Source organism: Felis catus, chromosome C1, assembly GCF_018350175.1.
Source record: "Felis catus isolate Fca126 chromosome C1, F.catus_Fca126_mat1.0, whole genome shotgun sequence".
Taxonomy (NCBI): domain Eukaryota; kingdom Metazoa; phylum Chordata; class Mammalia; order Carnivora; family Felidae; genus Felis; species Felis catus.
In genome coordinates this window covers 57,373,166-57,395,000 of record NC_058375.1, presented here as the reverse complement: position 1 = coordinate 57,395,000, position 21,835 = coordinate 57,373,166, and the positions used below count along the sequence as shown (strand labels likewise).

Genomic DNA, 21,835 nt, shown 5'->3' with positions numbered 1-21,835 from the left:
CCATTGGGAAGCATTTGGGGGGCTAAATCTAAAATAATGAAATCGATAGCAAATACTGTCATTTTCATCTATCTAAAATACAGCATGAATATCCTACCTTGGAATAGTATGGATAATTAGAATTAGATTTCAGCACACTTGTACAAGAAAAGGATTTTTGACATAACTTTAAAAATCCAGCAGTTCAGATGAAATGGGTAAATAAATAGAATAGTACTTCTAGGAGCGATTCTCATATGCTCTTAGAAAAGTGAAAGTCATTGTAAGAAAGGAAAACAAGCATACCTTTCATTCTACTTGTGGTCTTATACAATGTCTGGTTTTCTTGTTTCCTGTGGAAAGGTGCGTTCATTATCTGAGAAGAGGTGTCACAGTCTGACATTGGTAAATTGTCCATTATCTAGGCAGTAACCATCACTGTTTTACAGTCTCAAAACTTGGTCTTATAAAGCAATCCAGAAGTGATATATTTTGTAGCAACATATCCCTATAAAGTGAGTTCAGAGTGATGAATGGAGCAAGAAGAAAACCAATATTAAAGTTTATTATAAGAAGTATAACTACTGCAACAAAACAGGTAATAGGTGAACATTATCAGTACATTTCATCCAAAACATAATTAGAATCTCACTTGTTGGGCATGGGAATAGAATGAGAGTCATTGGAAGAACTAGAAGTGTAATAGCATCAGGCTAAAATAATTTGACATGACTGTGTAATAATAAGAATGGTCTTGCCAATGGGATAGAAACTAGAACTGCTACAAGGCCCCTTATTGAGGCCCCTCTATTCTGGCTAGTGCTTCAATGGGATGTACAGTCTTGCCCTTGTGACTCTTCTTTTATCATTGTGCTGTGGCAGACCAATCCCTCGCCACTTCCAATTAATAGACTCTTTTTTATAATTAACATATCTGGTTAGATAACGTAGCATATGAATATTCTGAATCATGATATACTGGACCTTATAGAGACTTTTTGGAGGGCAATCTTATTTCTATCATTTTTAAATTATTTATTTTCCTTACTTTTAAAATTTTTTTTTTAAAGTTTATTTATTTATTTATTTTGAAAGAGACAGAGAGAGCAAGAAGCAGGGGAGGCACAGAGAGGGAAAGAGAATACCAGACCATTAGTGTGGAGCCTGATGCAGAGCTCACACTCATGAACTATGAGATCATGTACTGAGCCAACGTCAAGAGTCAGCCACTTAACTGACTGAGCCACCCAGGCGCCCCAGATTTATTTTCTTTAAATTGACAACAATTACAGATTCTTTAGGGAAGAGGTTTTGTTATTTTTGTCATCTCATCTCTCAGACTCTAGGGCAGAGTTCCACTCACAGAACTGACAGAATTATTGATTGACTTACCTGCAGGATTCAAAGTGAATTCTTTTTTTTTTTAACTTTTTAAAAATGTTTATTCATTTTGAGAGAGAGAGAGAAAGACAGAGTGTGAGCTGGGGAGGGGCAGAGAGAGAAGGAGACAAAATCTGAAGCAGGCTCCAGGCTCTGAGCTGTCAGCACAGAGCCTGATGCAGGTCTTGAACCCACGAACTGTGAGATCATGACCTGAGCCAAGGTCGGACACAACCGAGTGAGCCACCCAGGCGCCCCCAAAGTGAATTCTTATCAAATTTAAACTAGTATACATATGTTTAATATAGTGAATAATTACAAATAAATATATAAACACATAAATATTTCCTCAGTAAACATCTGTTTGCAGTCAATCTGGTGATATACTAGAAAACTCATTTCAGTTTTTCTTTTCCTCAAAAGAATAAAACATTTATTCCCTATTTGTATCAATCAAGGACCTGTTGCAGGTAGCATATAAGCAGAAAGTAAATGATGTACTAAAACAATTGTGGGAAGGGCTAGAGGACCAGATGTAGGCCAGGCATCTAGGATTACTTCTGGAACACCATCACAGAAGCCAAAAAGGAAGCTTCTGCCTGTCTAATCAGGAGGTCAAAGTCAGGGAGCCACTGCTCTAGCTCCTAGCTCCAGACTCAATCCAGCTTTGCTGAGGTCTATAGATCAAGATGTTGCCACCAAACTCTCTAAGACACTATCATCTCAGCTCTAGATATGGAATACATAAGACATCACTCTAGCTACTAGCTTCAGAAGAACATTATTGCAGCTAAGTTCATGCCAGGAAAGTGGATGTTCTATGGATTCCCTGCATTCTCCCTCTACATGCCTGCAAATGTGAAGAATAGTTATTGAATCTTGTGATAAACCAAATAAGGAAAATCCAAACTTACCCTTGCTTACCAGTACACACAGAAGAATACCCAGGGAGGGGGATTCTGCATCACTTTTACTTCCAAATCTCATAAGGGCACATTGGCTTAGAAGAACCTAGGTCACCTGTGAAACTGAGCTGTCAGGGAGTCTGAGAAGCCAGTATTACAAGTAGGGTGGGGCAAAAGAGACATCCAGGGTACAATGTTCAAGGAAGCACTCATTAACCGGTGACAATCCTGTAATCTCACAAGCCTTAGCAGGAATTCATCCTTAAATTTGGGGGACTGGGCACCTCACTTGCCTCACTCTAGCCCTGGCCATGCTGAGAAGTCTTTAGTTTTCCAGCCTCCCAAATGGAGTTGGTTGGAAGAGTTCATACACCAATCTGCAGTACTGACCATAGCCTGCCACTTTCTCTTTAACATCCTTCCTCCCATAGTAAAACCACCAAAAAGCCTAAGACCACACAAAGCCACTACGTTTGCTTTTGTCTACCACAATGCAACTACGCCACAAATAAATGAAAATTTAACAGATTTTCTCCATTCTAAATAAAAGACAACTGTTATCACCTATAAGATAGTCAAAAGAAAAAAAAATGCACTGAGACCATAACATTCAGTAATCGGCTTGTTATTTTATCTCTTTGTTCAAGAATGCTAGTAGCCATAGAAACGTGGTTCTGATCAATCTAATTCATGTTATAACTTGTAGTTACTCTATATATCATAACTAGGAAAGGAACTGTATTCTCCTGTAATTGAGAGTCATTATCTCATAGATGGAATGTCAAAAACAAACAAACAGACAAACATGATTCATTCTTTGTGCCCAGTAGGAGAAGACATAATCAGAAGAAATTGTTGCAGCTTCACAGATAAATAACACCAGGTATTTGGATACTACTGAAAGTTTCTTGAAGTATTTTTTTCTTTTTACAAAGAACACTCAGCTCGCCTAGGATAATAGTAAACACTTAAAATAGAAGACAGAGTCAAGTCAATTTGCTTCACAGTAATGTCTCAGTTGATTTATTTGTGAAAGCAGAGCTGCCTACTCAAGGGGAAATTTTCCTTAATAAGAGATTAAAAAGAAAAACTATATAACATACTACCAATACATTTTTAATTAAAAAAATGAGAAAGGAATACAGGAAGTGTCAGAGTAAGGGTGAGGATTGCAATTTTAGGCGAGGTATCCTGAGAATGCATTACTGAGAAAGGAGCTTTCTAGTAAAAACCCAAAGACAGAAGTAAGAAGAGGTTATCCATGCACATATCTTGGGAAAAGGGTAGAGAACTCACCAAAACTAAAGCACTGAAGTAGAAGGATATCTGGAGTGTTGCAGGAATACAAAGGATTTTAAGTGGCTGGAGTTGTGCATGGGAATGAGGTAGTAAATGAGATAGAGATAATAGAGAACCAGATCATGTAAGGCTTTGGCTTTAACATTTGTAAGAACTAGTCTTAAAAAATCTGTTCAAGACTTAAAAACAAATAAATCAAAAAGACTGGAACTTCCTTAAGATGGAAGATTGGAACCTACAAAAATATCTAGAGCACATATTATATTTAAAGATGAAATGTTAGGGGTACCTGTGTGGCTCAGTCCAACTCTTGATTTCGGCTCAGGTCATGATCCTGGGGTCGTGGGATCAAGCCCCACATGCAGCACTGTGCTGAGCCTGAAGCCTGCTTAAGATTCTCAATCTCTCTCTCTCTCTCTCTCTCTCTCTCTCTCTCTCTCTCTCTCACTTTGCCCATCTTCCCTGCTTGCTCTCTCTCTGTCTAAAATAAAAATTAAAAAAAGAAAACTATCAATATTGCAGATGATATGATTACTATTAAAAGTCACCAATGAATCCACAGAGAAAATATTAGAGTTAATAAGTGAATTTAGGAAGGATAATGGATATCAAACCAGTATACAAAATAAAAGCAATGATTGATTAAAAAAATGTAATTTAAAATAAACCGCTTACTACATAAGGAAGAAAAAAATATGATGTCTAGGCATAAAAAAATAGTGTAATGCTTTTATTAAAAAGATCATAACACTTATTTGAAGATGTTATAGATTTAAACATGAAGAGATATCCGATTCTCCATTTAGGATGATTCACTGTAATAAAAATGTCATTTTTCACTAAACTAATTCTAATCCATATTTCTTCACAGTGGAAATGGGTGAAGGGAGTCAAAAGGTAAAAAAAAAAAAATCTTCAAAGGATCTTTGTAAAACTTTAAAACTAGTTTTAAAAATAACATGGAGTAATGGGCTCTCTTTCTCTTTCTTGGCTCTGCCTGCACAAGTGGCAGCCTTGTCTTACCCGGCATCATGGCCACCCTCAGACCTCCGGTGAAGCCCAAGAGGATCAAGAAGTTCATCTGGTACCAGTCAGACCCATATCTCAAAATTAAGTGCAACTATGGAAACCCAGAGGCACTGGCGATAGGGTGAGCAGAAGATTCAAAGGCTGGATCTTGATGCCCAACACTGGTTATGGGAGCCACAAGAAGAAAAAGCACATGCTGCCCAGTGGCTTCCAGAAGTTCCTAGTCCACAACATCAAGGACTTGAAGTGCTGCTGATGTGCAACAAATCTTACAGTACAGAGACTGCTCACAATGTTTCCCTCAAGAACTACAGAGCCACCGTGGAAAGAGCAGCCCAGCTGCCTAGACAATCCCAATACCCAGTTGTGCAGTGGTAAAAATATATAGACAGACAGTTTATGTGCATGTCGTATTTGTGTTAATAAAACCATAAAACTACAAAAAAACTTATTTGGAGTAAAGGATCAAAAATAGCCCTGAAGAAGATTTTCTCTTCTATAACAAAAATTACTATGAAGCTATGATTATTTTAATAGTATGGTATTGGCTCAAAGGTAGAATTCTAGACACATGTAAGAGAATAGAAAAACCATAAACATTCTATCTATATATGAAAATTTAATTTAATTTATGACATATTTGTCAATGCAGATAAGTGCATGTCAATTCAGATAAGCGAAAACAAATGATTTTAGATCATTGTTTATCCATTGAGGGGTGGGGGAATGACAAGTTAGCTTTCTACATCATTCAAAGAATCAATTCCAGATAGATTTAAATAGGAATAGAAACCTTTATAATTATTATAGGACACTCATGACCTCAGGACAGAAACAAAAACCAGAAAATGCAAATCATAAAACAAAAGATTGATAAAACATATTATTAGATTAAAATGAACAACTTCTGATCATCACAAGACTCCGTAAAGACCAAAAAATACAAGGTTAGAATTGAGAAAATTCTCAGTAACACATACGGCCAACAAAGGATTATTACCCTACCAATCAATCGATAAGTAAAAAAAGGAAACACCCAATTAAAGTTGAACAAAAATCACAAAAACACATTTCATAGAAGAGGTACATGAATGACCTTTGAATACATGAAAAGATGTACGGACTTGTTAGCAAACCCACAAGTGCACTGATGTCTCAATAACTCCTCATTTTACAGCACAGTGTTGGCAAGAATGAGGAGCAATGAGAATATTCATCCACTGTTCATGAAGTGAATATTGTCACAAACACTTTGGAAGAGAGTTTGCCAGTGTATAGTACAGTTGAACAGGTACAGTTCTGCTTCTTGGTATAATACTAGAGAAAATCCTGCACAAGTACAAAAGAAGATAATTTATAAGGCAGCAATATTTGCAAAAGAAAATAAATGTTAGCATTTTAAATGTTGATAAATGGTAGAATAGATTAACAATTGTATTATATTGATACAGTATTATTCAGCAGTGAAAATAAATTTACTATAGCTGTAAACTGGGGTAACCCAATTCCCCAAATGTAATGTTTGTAGCAATATATCACAGAACCATCACAGTATGATTATATCATTTAAAAATTTTAAAATAGGAAATATTAATTATATTTTCTTTACAGTTACCTATATATATGACAAAAACCATAAAGAAATTTAAAGGGCTGATTAGCACAAAAATTAAAATGATGTTTTCTTCCTGAGGTGAATGAGGCCGGTGTGATTGAGAATAGACACACAAGTGGTACAGATGAAGCTTTCAAAATACTAATCATGTTATCTCCTAACTTGGGTTGTGAGTTCTAGTTATTTCTTTACTTAATTGTCTTTAAATTTGAATATATGTTTTAAAACACTCTAAACTTGAGGTATGTTTGGGGCACCTGGGTGGCTCAGTCGGTTGAGCATCCGACTTCAGCTCAGGTCAGGATCTCACAGTCTGTGAGTTCAAGCCCTGCATCGGGCTCTGTGCTGATGGCTCAGAGCCTGGAGCCTGCTTCCGATTCTGTGTCTCCCTCTCTCTCTGCCCCTTCCCTGCTCATGCTCTGTCTCTGTCTCAAAAATAAATAAAAAACATTAAGAAAAAAAAATTTAAACTTGAGGTGTGTTTAATAGTAAAGTATTTTAAACAAAATAAATGGCATTTTTATTTATCCTTGTATAATAAAAAATTTGAAGTTTCTAAATTATCTCGGCATACACCTTTACATAAATATTTTTATGACATAGATTCACACATGTCTCCAGCCTTATTTGATTAATTTGCATGCCAAAATTTTTCATATTTCCTCAAAAATTTATATCCATGTACAGAGTTTAGTCTTCGGTCACTTAAACTCATCTGGTAGAGGAAAAGTCAAATGAAAGGAATTTTAGGCATGTAATTATCCTTAATTTTTTTCTATTTCAGCACAGAGTCTAAGAACTGCTGAATTCTGGATCAGATGCTCTGCCAGGCATTTATGAATAATATCTCAATTAATTCTCATGAACTTATGATGCATCTGCTATCACTTCTATTTTGCAGATAAAAACCAGTCTCAGCAATGATTAAGCAATTTACATATCACTACATAGCTAATAAAGGTTAAAAGAATTAATCCCTGGTTTTCAGATTATAAAGCCAAGGCTCTCCCCATTACATATGGCCATCCACAAGGACACTGGCATTGCCAGGTGCCAGAGACATCAAGCACAGAGGCTTCAATGGAAAAAGAGCTTAATAAATATTTGACAAATGAAGGGATAAATAAATGAGTTTCCTGCAAATATGGTTCTTACTTGAACATTGATTATTTTGTTTCTAGTCTATGATTTTTCCCTCTTTTAGTTATGTCTCTGTAGAACCCTGGACTACAAGTTCAATAAATAATTGGAAATCACTTTCTCATAAGTGGGACATTTTAGACAACATGCTAAACAGACAACCTTACCATAATCCAATTATTTTAACTGTTTTTCTTCTTTCCTTTTTTTAATATTTTGTTGAAGAAAACAGGGATATAGCAATATACTTTACTAGTGGTAACTACCAATGATAAGCTATGCTATGAAAATCTCACAGGATAAAAGTTTCAAGTTATAAAAAATGAATTAGTTCTTTGTGTTACAAATTCTATAATTCCAGAATGCTGCAAAGTTATTTTATAAAAGTCCTATTGTACTATATGGAGGAAACTTTTTCTTCTTTTACTTTTTAACAAAAGATTTTCTCAAACTCAAACTATTCTTGTAAGAGTCTAGAGACTATCCCCCCCTTTCTACTGAAGAAGCTATGCATATTAAATAATCACTGTGCTTCAACAGCTTCTTAATTTCTAAGCACAATTAATTTGATAAGCAAGCATCTGTACTATTCCCCAAGACCTCTATCCACCAGCTTGGGAATATTTTGCTAATAGAATCACAGGGTTTTTATTGCAGAATTAGTGAACTGGAGAAGAACATTTATTTTCATGTCATACATGTAGTATTTTTTATGCCTACAGATAATGAAATAAAGTATTTAGATTTTGTCTGAAAATAATCTCTAGGTGGTACAAGGGAATTGGTGCTGAGAAAGAGCCTGCTTTTCAGCTTTGCTGATTGTTCTCATGTGTCATAAAATAGCTACAGATTATGTGTTTCTGTGTTAAATAGTGAAGAAAGACTTTTCGTTCTCTGGGTAATTTATATTTAATGATGATAAAATGATAAATCTGAACAATTTCATAATTATTTCTTTTCTTCCTCACTTTCTCTCTTTCTTTCTCTCTCTCCTTTCACCCTCTTGCTTTTATTCACTCTTATTTTTTTCCCTTCCTTTCATTCTATTCTAGATGAAGACAACAAAAGCAGAACTTTTAAACCCTATTATTGCAATAGGAAAAAAATCTCTGGATTTTTAAATTTTTTAATAATTTTTTAAAGATTTATTTATTATTTTTGAGAGAGAGCACACAAGCAGGGAAGGGGCAGAGACAGAGCAGAAAGAAGATCCAAAGTAGTGAGTCCCATGTGGGGCTCAGACTTACAAAATGTGGGATCATGACCTGTGCCAAAGTTGGCCGCTCAACTGACTAAGACACCCAGGTGCCCCTCTGGATTTTTAATAGTGATGTAACTTTAACAAAAATTCAATCCTTAAACTGTTGTCTTAACTTGCTACAAAATTTACAGTTTGCAGTAACATACTCTGGAAATAATACAGAAAATTCAATGTAGGAGAAGACATCTAGACTAGGAAGTGGACCCAACCTCTAATGCTGGCCGTACACTCATCCTATCCTAGTTGTATAATTTAAGGCAGCTGATTCCTCTTCTATGATTCCTAGGCAGTTTCCTCTTCTGTGAAATAGAGTGTTTATTAAAGGAAACTCAAATGAGATTGCTCATGTCAAAGCAAGTTAAAAATGGCAAAGCTTCATATCATTGAGAGCAAGAGAATGTTTCTTTTCTACTCTTTAATGTTTGGAATTACAATGGCTGTAACATTTCCTGGATTTACTATAAATTCTATTTGGCTGTTTGGAGAAGAGGAGTAATTTGAAAATGGAAATCTTCCAAACTGGTCTTTTGATAACAAGTTGATATATTTGATGTTGGTGAGGGTTAGCGGGGGGGGGGGGGGGGGGAGGGGGAATTCATGAGAATATCATTTTACCTAAGGCAAATCAGCAGAATTCTTTGCCTTACAGCAGTAATCCTATTCAGTATTCAACTTGTCAGCCATGTCACAATAGGGAATATTTTAAACTGATTTTATATTAAATTCAAATGCATAATGCAAAGTACATAAATATTTATCCAAGATATCAAATGAACCAAATTCTTAGAATGACAGTAAATATATATGTATATATCTTAAAAGATTAAACCTATTCTGGTTTCACTTTTACTATGTTTCCATAATTCCCTCTCATCTAACTTCATTTGTTGGTCTGCATTTACAAGTATAAGCTTTAAGTCCTTGGCCTGCCCTCTCCAGACTGGCTGTAATCAAGACAAAAATTTTGCTTTGATTCTATTTCTTTTCACTCAATGGAAAGCAAGTGAAAATTCTGGGCCTAGAATGCATGGGCTCAAAGACACCGAAATGTTCACTTTGCAAATTTTACTTGCTAATTGAAGAAGATTGGGAAAACAAAAACAAAAACAAAATGGTCAGAGATGAGGTGTCAGAAAGGATTATGGAGATACTTAAGGCTTTATTGAGTATGTCAAAATTAGTTCATTATTTGTAGAATATTACCCAGACGTTCATCATTGATGGTGTTTGTTTTGATTCGCATGTTGAAATACCATTTTCTCCCCTTGCTACCGATAGGCTCTTGTGGAGATTCTTATTTTTAGTTTTATCAGTTATTCCCATAAGATTAGGTGAATCCCCGGAAATTCAACTTTATCTATAAAATTATAATAACATGAAGCATAGGAATGCTGAGAGGATTTTCATTGTTATATTTTTTGATTCCACATATAAGAAAGATTATACAGCATTTGTCTTTCTCAAACTTATTTCTTTTAGTACAATGCCTTCAGGATCCATCCATATTGTTGCAAATGGCAAGATTTCATTCTTTTTATGGCTAAATAGTATTCCAATATATATTTCTTTATCTATCCATCCATTGATGGACAGTTAGGTTGTTTCCAAATCTTGGCTGTTGTAAATAATGATGTAGTGAACACAGGGGTGCAAACATCTTTATAAATTAATGTTTTTGTTTTCTTCAGATAAATACCCAGAAGTGAAATTGCTGGAGAATATGGTAGTTCTATTTTTAATTTTTTTTGAGGAGCCTCTGTACTGTTTTCCATAGTAACATTCCAAAAATTTACATTCCCACCAGCAGTTCACAAGGGTTCCCTTTTCTCCATATCCTAACCAACACTTTTGTTTTTTTGATAATGGCCATTCTAACAAGTGTGAGGTGATATTTCATTGTAGTTTTGATTTGAATTTCCCTGATGATTAATGATGTTGAATATCTTTTCATGTACCTGTTGGCCATCTGTATGTCTTCTTTGGAAAAATGTCTATTTAGATCTTCTGCCCATTATTTAATTAGATTAATTATTTTTGGATTGACATATATGAGTTCTATATATATTTTGGGTACTAGTACCTTATCAAATACATGATATGCAAATATTTTCTCCCATTCAGTAGATTGCTTTTTAATTTTTTTGTTGGTTTCCTTTGCTGTGCAGAAAATTTTTAGTTTGATGTGTTCTTACTCGTTTATTTTTGGCTTTGTTGCTTTTGGTTTTTGTGTCAGAGTCAAAAAATCATTGCCAAGACCTATGTCAAAAAGCTTACCAACTTTGTTTTTTTTCTAGAAGATTTATGGTTTCAGTTCTTACATTCAAGTCTTAATCCATTTTGAGTTCATTTTTGTGCATGATGTAAGATAGTGGTTGAATTTCATTCTTTTGCATATGGCTGTCTAGTATTCCCAACACAATTTACTGAAGAGACTGTCTTTTCCCATTGTATATTCTTGACTTCTTTGTTAAAAATTAATTGACTATATATGCATGAGTTTATCTCTGGGCTCTATTCTGTTCTATTGATCTATATGTCTATTGTCATGTCAATACCATGTTGTTTTAATTACTATAGCTTTGTAATATATTTTGAAATCAGGAACCGTGATGTCTCCAGCTTTGTTCTTATCTGAAAACACTTCAGGTTTTTTAAATTATTTAAAAATTTTTTAATGTTTATTTATTTTTGAGAGAGAGCAGAGGAGGGACAGAGAGAGAGAGAGGAAGACAGAATCCAAAGCAGGCTCCAGCTCTGAGCTGACAGAGCCCAACACAAGCTCAAACCCATGAACTGTGAGATCATGACCTGAGCTGAAGTCTGACACTTAACTGACTGAGGCACCAGGTGCCCCTACAAACACTTCAGGTTAAAGAGATGAATAATTTGTGCTTAATGTATATTTAAACTTATTTTATTTAAACTTATTTTATTTAAACTTATTTTATTCTTATAAACAAGTTTCATTCCCAGATAAAACATCAAAAACAGCGTGCTTCATTTATATGAACTACCATACAACTTTTTAAACCCTTTATAACTTGAACCAAGTGTGTAGTTCCTATTTGATTTATCCATGAAACAAAAGAGTGGCAAAACAATGATCTTGCTAGCACTCAGAGAAGACATGGATCAAGACTATAACATTTCTGGATTATTTAAAAAAATATATCTGTATTTATGACTGCCCATTTATCCTTGGTGTGGTAACAAGAGGCTACTTTATCACTACTTCTTCCAGAAGAGCTTTCAGTCATGGTGTGAAGTATGCCTCCTTCATGGGTTGGTCAATTAGAAATACTCCATTTACTTCAAATTCACCAGTTGAAGGTAGTGAGTGGGATGTAAGCTAGATAAAACAGAATTCCATGAAGACAGGCAATTAAAATATAACTAAACAGAATGCATTCTTATGCTCCATATTCATGTCTTCAGAAATTTTCCACTAGCCTCCATATCCTAGAGAAAATAGGAGAAGATTGAAAGAGATATCTGATAACAGTGGCCTCAAGAATGAAAAATCATGGTCACAGAAGACACTATTAGCAATTGTAATATTCCATTTGTAGCCTTATGAAGCTTGATTTCCATGTCACATATGTTTCATTACATTAATTTCTTTGAAAGAACAAAATTAAATTCATTAAACAGAGAAATGTCTAAGCTGCTTGCCTCAAGATTTCCCAGGTTAGGGAAGTAGCCCTTGGCCTTGAAGTCATACGGGAAAAATAAAGAGCATCTACCACAAATGAGAAAGACAGGTGACTAGTTGTTGTTCTGAAAGAGTAAATCCTTCTTTCAACACTCAGGGTGCCCAGGTGGAAGAGGAAGAACAATAGTTCATAACAAGTTAGCTAGAATTCTATATGCTTGGCACTTTCCATTCCAGAAACTAATGTCCTCAAACTTAAGCAATATCTTAATTCTTGTAGAGGGATTATCTTGGTTAGCTCCAGATTCATTCTTGGATTATGATAATAAAGAGAAGGAAAGAGGCCTGATCTTCTCTAACAGCAATCATCTTCCTCAGACAACCATCTCTTATATATTCCCAGCTTAAATCTGGGACATATCTCTATCTACACTTTTTCTCCATGTGATCTCATTAGTTGCTGGTTTTAAAGCTCACCTAGTTGTATGGAAACCAATTTGTCAATAAATTTCATATATAAAAAAAATAAAGCTCACCTATATGCTGATGAAATTAAGCTGTTTAATTTCAGCCAATAAATGCTCCTTAAATTCCAGATTTGTGTATCCAATCTTCTATATTCCCACCTGGTTGTTTAATATTATGTCTAAAAGAGAACTTCTGTTCTCCCAAATTTTCCTTTTCAAAGTAAATACCTTTCTGTTCATGCTTACAATTTGGAAAAATCATTTATTTACCCTTTTAAATCCATTAGTTCTATAGATTCTGTATCCAAAATTTTCTTCTATCTCACTGTCTCTCTCTCTCCCTCCCTCCATGCCTCCCCCCACCTCTCTCTCTCTCTCTCTCTCTCTCTCTCTCTCTCTCTCTCTCTTACTCTGTGTCCCTCTCCCTCTCCCTCAAACATCATTACAATAAAGGGGACATCATCCTCATTATGTAGACTTTTGTAAGCTTTCCAATTGCTTCCATTCAAGCTAATTTTCTTCACACAGTCACCAGAGAGATTTTTTTTCAATTATCTGATAAAATCTAAATTCCTTAAATTGGCATTCAGTGCCCTTAATAATTTACTTTCCTTCCTCTTTAACAAATATTAATTTCTACATGACCTGTAATGTAGCCATAATAAAGAATATCCATTTCCCATAAAATTATATGCTCTTTCCATGTGCTAAAACTTATGACAGATATTATCATCTCCTCACTTATTTCCTGATGGATTTCCATCTACCTTTTAGAACTCAACTCAAGCATCATTTCTTTTCTGAATTGACCTTAACCTATAGGAGCTGCCTCCTTTTAGTGCAATGCCTTTCCACCTCAATTAGAGATATTTTCAACTTGGACTTTAACAATATGAGACAATAAGAAACCGTGTGTCTCCTCTCTCCTTCTCTTTCTATTATAAAGTCTTTGATGCTGAGAATTTTTTCTCTTCTTCTTTTGTGTCTTGCTTATCTTTAATCAACAAGATTTATTGTTGTTTAAATCAACAAGAACCTTGCACAAAGTCTGGCAAAAATTGGTGTTCAACTAGTTTTTATGGAAGAAAAAGTGCTGCTACATAAAAAGCATGATTTTATCCATTTAATATAAATCACTTAAGAATTATTTAACGTAATTATGTTAAGTAATCTATTAGGTGTTGGCAGATATATCCCTCCATTAACACCATCTTCACCCTAAAATGTATAACAAGATTGCAATCTAGAATGTATTCTAGCTTTTACTTTGCTGTGGAGAAATGAAATAATTTATATGAAAGCTGCATTTAAATAGAGAATTATTAAATCTCTGGTATAGTTACAAGGTGTGATACCTGTATCTGTGGGTTGAGGTTTGAGTCATTTTTATAACAAGAAATTTGAAGTTTGAGTTTACAGTGGTATTACGAGGGGTATCCTTACAAGTAGCAAGATGTTTTAATCATCTACAGTTAAAGAGGAAAGCCCCTGAAATAAAAGAAAAGAAGCATCTCTGACTTTACTTATATACAGGAATAACTCAGAGGTGTTGCAAGTTCAGCTCTAGATCACTATAATAAAGCAAATACTCAAATAAAGCAAGTCAAATATTTTTTTTTATTTCCCAGTGTATATTAAAGCTATGTTTACACTATACTGTAGAGTATTTAGTATGTAATAGCACTGTATCTAAAAACATAACACATTTACCTCAATAAATACTTTATTGCTAAAAATGAGAGTTATCACCTGCGGTTTCAGGGAGTCATAACCTTTTTGCTGGTGGAAGGTCTTAATGTGATGGCCACTGACTGATCAGGGTGATGGTTGCTGAAGGTGGGTGGCCATGATAGTTTCTTAAAGTAAGACAACAATGAAGTTGTTGTGTTGACTGACTCTTCCTTTCATAGACAATTTCTCTGCAGCATGCTATGCTGTTTGATAGTATTTGATCTACAGTAGAACTCCTTTCAAGATGGGAGCCAATCCTCTCAAACCTGTTGCTGCTTTGTCAACTAACTTTATGTAATATCCTAAATCTTTTGTTGTCATTTCAGTAATCTTCATATCATCTTCACCAGAAGTAGATTCCAGTTCAAGAAACCACTTTCTTTGCTCATCCATAAGAAGCAACTTCTCATCTGTTAAGGTCTGATCTTGAGATTGCAGCAATTCAGTCACATCTTCAGGCTCCACTTTTTTTAAAAAAAATGTTTTTATTTATTTTGAAAGAGAGACAGAGAGAGCAAGCAGGGAGGTTCAAAGAGAGAGGGAGAAAGAGAATTCCAAGCAGTCACCGTGCTGTCAGTATGGAGCCCAGTGCAGGGCTTGAACCCACAAACCCTGAGATCACAACCTAAGATGAAACCAAGAGTCAGATGCTTAACCCACTGAGCCACCTAGGCACCCCACCAGGCTCCACTTCCAATTCTAGTGCTCTTATTATTTTTTTTACCACATCTGTAGTTACTTCCTCCAGTGAAGTCTTAAACCCCTCAAAGTCACCCTTGAGGATTAGAATCAACTTCTTCCAAAGTCCTAGTAATGTTGATATTTTGACTACTTCTTATGAGTCATGCATGTTCTTAATGGCATCTAGAGTGATGATCCAAACTGTGGTTAATGTTGATATTTTGACCTCTTCTTATTAATCATGGAATATCCATGACATCTAGACATCTAGAATGACATCTAGAATGGTGACTCCCTTTCCAGAAAATTTTCAATTTACTTTAACATACCCATCAGAGGAATCCCTAACCATGGCAGCTATAGCCTTTATGAAATGTATTTCTTCAGTATAAGACTTGAAAGTTGAAATTACTCCTTGTTCCATGGGCTGCACAAAGGATGATGTGTTAGCAGGCATGAAAACAATGTTAATCTCATTTGTACATCTGCATAAGAGCTCTTAGGTGACAGGTCCATTGTCAATGAGCATTAATATTTTGAGAAGAATATTTTTTTTTTCTGAGCGATAGGTCTCAACAGTGGGCTTAACATATTCAGTAAACCATCCTGCAAACAGATGTGCTGTCATCCAGGCTTTATTGTTCCATTTATACAGTACACACAGAGGAGATTTAGCATCATTCTTAAGGGCCAATGGATTTTCAGAATGGTTAATGAATGACAGCTTCAACTTAAAGTAACCAGCTGCATTAGCCTCTAACAAGAGAGGCAACCTGCCCTTTGAAGCCAGGCATTGACTTCTCCCTTCTAGCTGTGAAAGTCCTAGATGGCAACTTCTTCCAATAGAAGGCTTTTTCATCTGTTGGTTAGTGTAGCCACCTTCATCAATTATCTTAAGTAGATCTTCTGGATAACTTACTATATTTCTACATTAGCATTTGTTCCTTCACCTTGCACTGCTATGTTACAAAAACAGCTTCTTTCTGTAAATCTCATGTACCAACCTCTGCTAGCTTCAGACTTTTCTTCTGCAGCTTCTTTACCTCTCTGAGCCTTCACAGAATTGAAGAGAGTTAGAGTCTTGTTCTGGATTAGGCTTTCGCTTAAGGGAATGTTGTGGCTGCTTTGATCTTATATCCACACTACCCAAACTTTCTCCGTATCAGCAATAAGGCTGTTTCATTTTCTTATCATTCATGTGTGTTCACTAGAGTAGCTCTTTTAATTTCCTTCAAGAACTTTTTCTTTGCCTTCAGAACTTGGCTAACTGGTGCAAGAGGCCTAGCTTTCAGCCTATGTTGGCTTTTGACATGCCTTCCTCACTAAGCTTAATAGTTTCTAGCTTTTGGTTTAAAGTGAGAAATGTGTGACTCTTTCACTTGAACACTTAAAGGACATTTTAGGGTTATTAATTGGCATAATTTCAATATTGCTGTGTTTCAGGGAATAGGTGAGGCCTCAGGATATGGAGGGAGATGGGAGAATGGTGGTCAGTGGAACAATCAGAACACACAGAACATTTATTACTTAAGTTTGTCATCTTATATGGGTGTGGCTTGTGGCTCCCCAAAACAATGACAACAATAAGATCACCAAAACAATTCTGAGATATAATTATGAGAATTACCAAAATGTGACACGGAAACTTAAAGTGAGCAAATTCTGTTAAAAGAAATGGTGCCGAGTGACTTGCTTGACAGAGTTGCCACAAACCTTCAATTTGTGATGAACACAATGTTTGTGAAGTACAATAAAGCAAAGTGCAATAAAATGATATAGGCCCATAGTGATCATGATCCCTAAGCAAATTAAAGGTGAGAAATCTAAATCTGGAAGACATCCCCATGCTAAGAAAATATTTTAAAATATTAATAAGAAAAAGGAAAAAGCAATCTTTTTAAATATTTTTTCTTTTTTCTTTCTTTTTTTTTTTGAGAGAGACAGAGACAGTGTGAGTAGGGGAGGGGCACAGAGAGAAGGAGGGAGAGAGATATCCCAAACAGGCTCTGTACTGTCAACACAGAGCCCAATGTGGGGCTCTAACTCATAAAAATGTGAGATCATCACCTGAGATGAACCCAAGAGTCAGATGTTTAACCAACTCAGCCACCCAGGCTCCCCCAGGAAAAAGCAATCTTGAAAAAGGAACATAAGGGTAGAATTCCATATACCTGGAATCTTCACTTTGCCTACTGGGGGACCTCATGCAAAACCTCCATTTGTCCTAATGGCCTAGATACAACCAGATATATCTGCCATCATTTTCTACCTCATGATGAACAAAGGCTAGATTTAAGAAAGGAAAACCTTCTTCTAACTTAAGCAATTATTAGTATTAATAGCATTAATAATAGAAGTAAACAGATTAAAAAGAAAAGTAATATTAACAAAATAAAGTGGTGATTGTGTTCAGGTTCAGGGAGAATCTGTCAATGGATACTCACTTTGAAGGGAAACTATACTTCTTACCTTTTCCACCCATTTATACTCTCATTTCTTCAAACTCAGATCAAGTTAGAGAACTTTAGAGCTACTGAGCATTTCAGAAGTCATTATCTAATTGCTCCTTTATTTAATAGCAAAGGAAGCACATAAAACCCAGAAAGGTTACATAATTTGCATTAAATTACCCTACTGGACAGTAGTAGCACCACCAGATCATATATTTGCCAACTATCAATTTGATATCATTTTTTCCCCATGAATTTTCCAGTCTACCTCCAGCATGAAGTCTGACCATTTGAATGCACACAACAGAAGACTGCAAGTAAGAATTAAATCCCATTTCTGTTACTGACTAATCTGACTTAGGCAAATCATGTCTGTGAGCATCAATTTTTTCATTTTTTAAGGAAGAATAATAATATATGGGAAGAAATATTTACAGAATACCAGATTCTGTCCTTGGTTCTGAAGACAGAATTGACTGAAACACAGACCATGCCCCCAAAGACCACACAACTTTTCAGTGCCACATTTTCTAAACTGTATTCTGTGGCATTCTCAGACTGTAGAAGGTTAATGATATTTGGATGGAAAAGTATGGGAAATGATTAATTTTATGTCATCTTTTGGAGATCTACAATGCACATTAGCATATTGAAGGCTTTCAAAAAATCTGCTTTAAATCAGTTTAGTATTAACAAATAAAGATCTGAGATAATATTTATGAAAGTGCCTTGTTAAGTATACAATAGAAGACAATCAATATTCATCATCCTTTTTTCTCAAATTTTTATTAGTTTATCCTACTTGACTTTATTACTTCACTATTTTTTTCCTATCCTTACTTCATGTATCCTAAGTAGTTAATCATTTATAGGTTTTAGAGGTAAATTCAGATTCAGCTAACATCATTTGCCAGGCACTGAGCTAAGCACATTCTCTATGCTTTCTGGCTTAGCATATAATAACCAGGGTAAAAATACAGACTGCCGTGAAGATGATGTTGAACTGCAGATTCCTGGTGACCCATGAGCTGGAGACCTGTTCATGGTATCAGGGATGAATCAGAGTAGTTACTCGCCCCTCTCATCAGCTCTTAATGACATAGAATTAACCATTTCCCATACTTTTCCATCCAAACACCATTAACCTACAGGATGAGTACTGAGCAATGTATAGAACTGTTGAATCATTGTATAGTAAACTTGAAATGAATAAAACACTGTATGTTAATTACATTTCAATTAACAAAAAATAAAAATAAACTGCTTCAGAACGTTTAGTAACAACTGCTGATGTTAACCAAGTACCTCCACATGCAGGCTCTGCATTATACAGGAGATAATATAGATGTGTATATAACCATTTATTCCTCCCCATAACCCTATCAAGCAGATTGTTGTTGGTTTTGACCATTTTTTCAGGCAACTATTGAAATGATCCTGTTTTGTAGGGTTTATCCCATTAATGTGGCAAATTAGATTTACTGATACTTAAATGTGAAACCAAAGTTGCGTAAGTATAATAAAACCAAATTGTTCATGATGTATTTTTATTTATTTCTGGATTTGGATGGTTAATATATGTTAAGAAAATTCATAGCAGTGTTCATGAAGGATACTGGTTTGTATTTTTCTTTCCTTATGATGTTTTGCTTGGTTTTGGTATTGAAGATATGCTGGTTTTATAAACAAATTGGAAAGTGTTCCTGGTCTTTTATTTTATAGAATAAATTATGAAGATTGTTATTTTTTCTCCCTTAAATATTTGATAGAATTCGCTAGAAAATCTTCTGGGCCTGAAGTGTTATTTGGTTTTGATAATGAATTCTTTTCACATATATTTGTTATTTGTATTCTCTATTTCAACACCTTGCGTCAGTTTTTTGAGTTCTGTGCTTCAAAAACTTTGTTCATTTCATTGAAGTTATCAAATTTATTGGATAATATTTTCTTATTATTCTTATTAGTATTTGTAGGATCAGCAGAAATAACCCATCTTTTATTCTTGATACTGGTAATTTAAGTTTTCTTCACTTTCATTATTTATTGATATAGCTAGGGTTTTAAAAATTGTTGGGGCGCCTGGGTGGCGCAGTCGGTTGAGCGTCCGACTTCAGCCAGGTCACGATCTCGCAGTCGGTGAGTTCCAGCCCCGCGTCGGGCTCTGGGCTGATGGCTCAGAGCCTGGAGCCTGTTTCCGATTCTGTGTCTCCCTCTCTCTCTGCCCCTCCCCCGTTCATGCTCTGTCTCTCTCTGTCCCAAAAATAAATAAACGTTGAAAAATTGTATTGCATTTACCAAATGATCAACTTTGCCTTTGTTATTTTTCTCAATTATGTCTGTTTCCATGTCATTTATTTTTTGTTCTTTGTTTTCTTTTTCATACTTCCACTTACTTTCACTTAGATTTTCATTGGTTTTTCTAGTCTCTTAAACTGGAAAATTATACTACTGAATTCAAACCCTTCTTCTTTGCTAATATAAGTGATCAGAGCTATAAATTTCCTTCTAAACACTGCTGTATTGGTGCTGTCTACCGCCAATTCTGATATGTTGTATTTTCATTATCATTCAGTTTGATATGTATTCTAATTTCCCTTTTCACTTCTCTTTTGACCCTTGGCTCATATAGTAGTATGTTGTTTACTTTCCAAGAAGATTTTTCAGATATCCCAGATATCTTATTCACTAATTACCAATTTAATTTAATGCTCTTATGGTCAAAGAAACTCCTATGCAAGAATTAGTGCTTTCAAAATAGTGAGAGATATTATATGGTCCAGCAGGTAATTTATCCAGGTGAATGTTTCATGTGTACTTAAAAAGAATGTGTATTCTGTAGTTCTTGGGTGAAATATTATATATAAATTTGAATTCATTCATTGATTTTAGTATAATTGTTCCATCTATTACTCAAAGAGAGGTGCTAAAATATCCAACCATGATTGTAGATGTTTTTCTCTATTTCTTCCTTTTTTTTTAATTTTTTTTTCAACGTTTATTTATTTTTTGGGGACAGAGAGAGACAGAGCATGAACGGGGGAGGGGCAGAGAGAGAGGGAGACACAGAATCGGAAACAGGCTCCAGGCTCCGAGCCATCAGCCCAGAGCCTGACACGGGGCTCGAACTCATGGACCGCGAGATCGTGACCTGGCTGAGGTCGGATGCTTAACCGACTGCGCCACCCAGGTGCCCCTATTTCTGCCTTTTAGTTTTGCTTCATGTATTTTGAAGTATGTTTTACATATGTATGTGTGTACATATATATATATATATATATATATATATATATATATAATATGAGAGAAAGAGACAAAAATATGGGAGTGCATATTTGAATATATATATACATATATGTGTGCATGTATATATACCTGTTTTCTTTGCATGGTATATATTTTCTATTCATTTACTTAACTGTGATTTCATGTTTAAACTACATCTCTTATAGACAGCACATAGTTAGGTTATACATTTTTATTACATTTGATAATCTCTGACTTTTAACTAAAATGTTTAATTTATTTATATTTAAAGTATTTTTATATTGTTTAGTTCTAACATCTTTTTTTAAAGTTTATTTATTTTTGAGAGAAAGAGACAGAGCGTGAGCAGGGGAGGGGCAGAGAGAGAGGGAGACAGAGAATCCAAAGCAGGCTCCAGGTTCTGAGCTGTCAGCACAGACCCAGATGCGGGGCTTGAACTCATGAACCATGAGATCATGACCTGAGCCAAAGTCGGACGCTCAACTGACCAAGCCACCCAGGCACCCCATAACATCTTGCAAAGTGTATTTTTTTTTGTTCTGTATTTTTATATTCCTTTGTTTCTTCATTTTTATATTCTGTTCAATGACTGAATACTTTGAGTATTCTATTTTAGTTCTCCTAATGAATTTTTCATTTTCATTATTGCTGTATGTATTCCAATATGTATATTTGACTTGTCAAGTCTTTCTCAGTTAATATTACATATATCACACTAAATTATAAAAAAAACAATAAAATTATAACAATAAAACTCCATTTTCTCCCCCATTCATTGCTCTGCTGTTGTCATATATTTTACTTTTGTAAATATAAAATCACAAGAGAATGCTATTTTTTAAATTCAAAGTCAATTTTCCCAAAGAAATAAAAAAATATGGTAGTCCATTTTATTTACCCAATTACACTTCTTAGTGTTCATTAATCCTGTTGGTTATAGGTTGAATTATGTCTTGTCAAATTTCATATGTTGAATTCCTAA

The 21,835-nt window shown here is 34.9% G+C and overlaps 1 pseudogene; it reads left to right on the top strand.

Moving 5' to 3' along the window:
- Positions 1–4,460: 4,460 nt before the first annotated feature.
- LOC111561632 lies at positions 4,461–4,980 on the top strand (annotated as a pseudogene).
- The last annotated feature ends 16,855 nt before the right edge of the window (positions 4,981–21,835 follow it).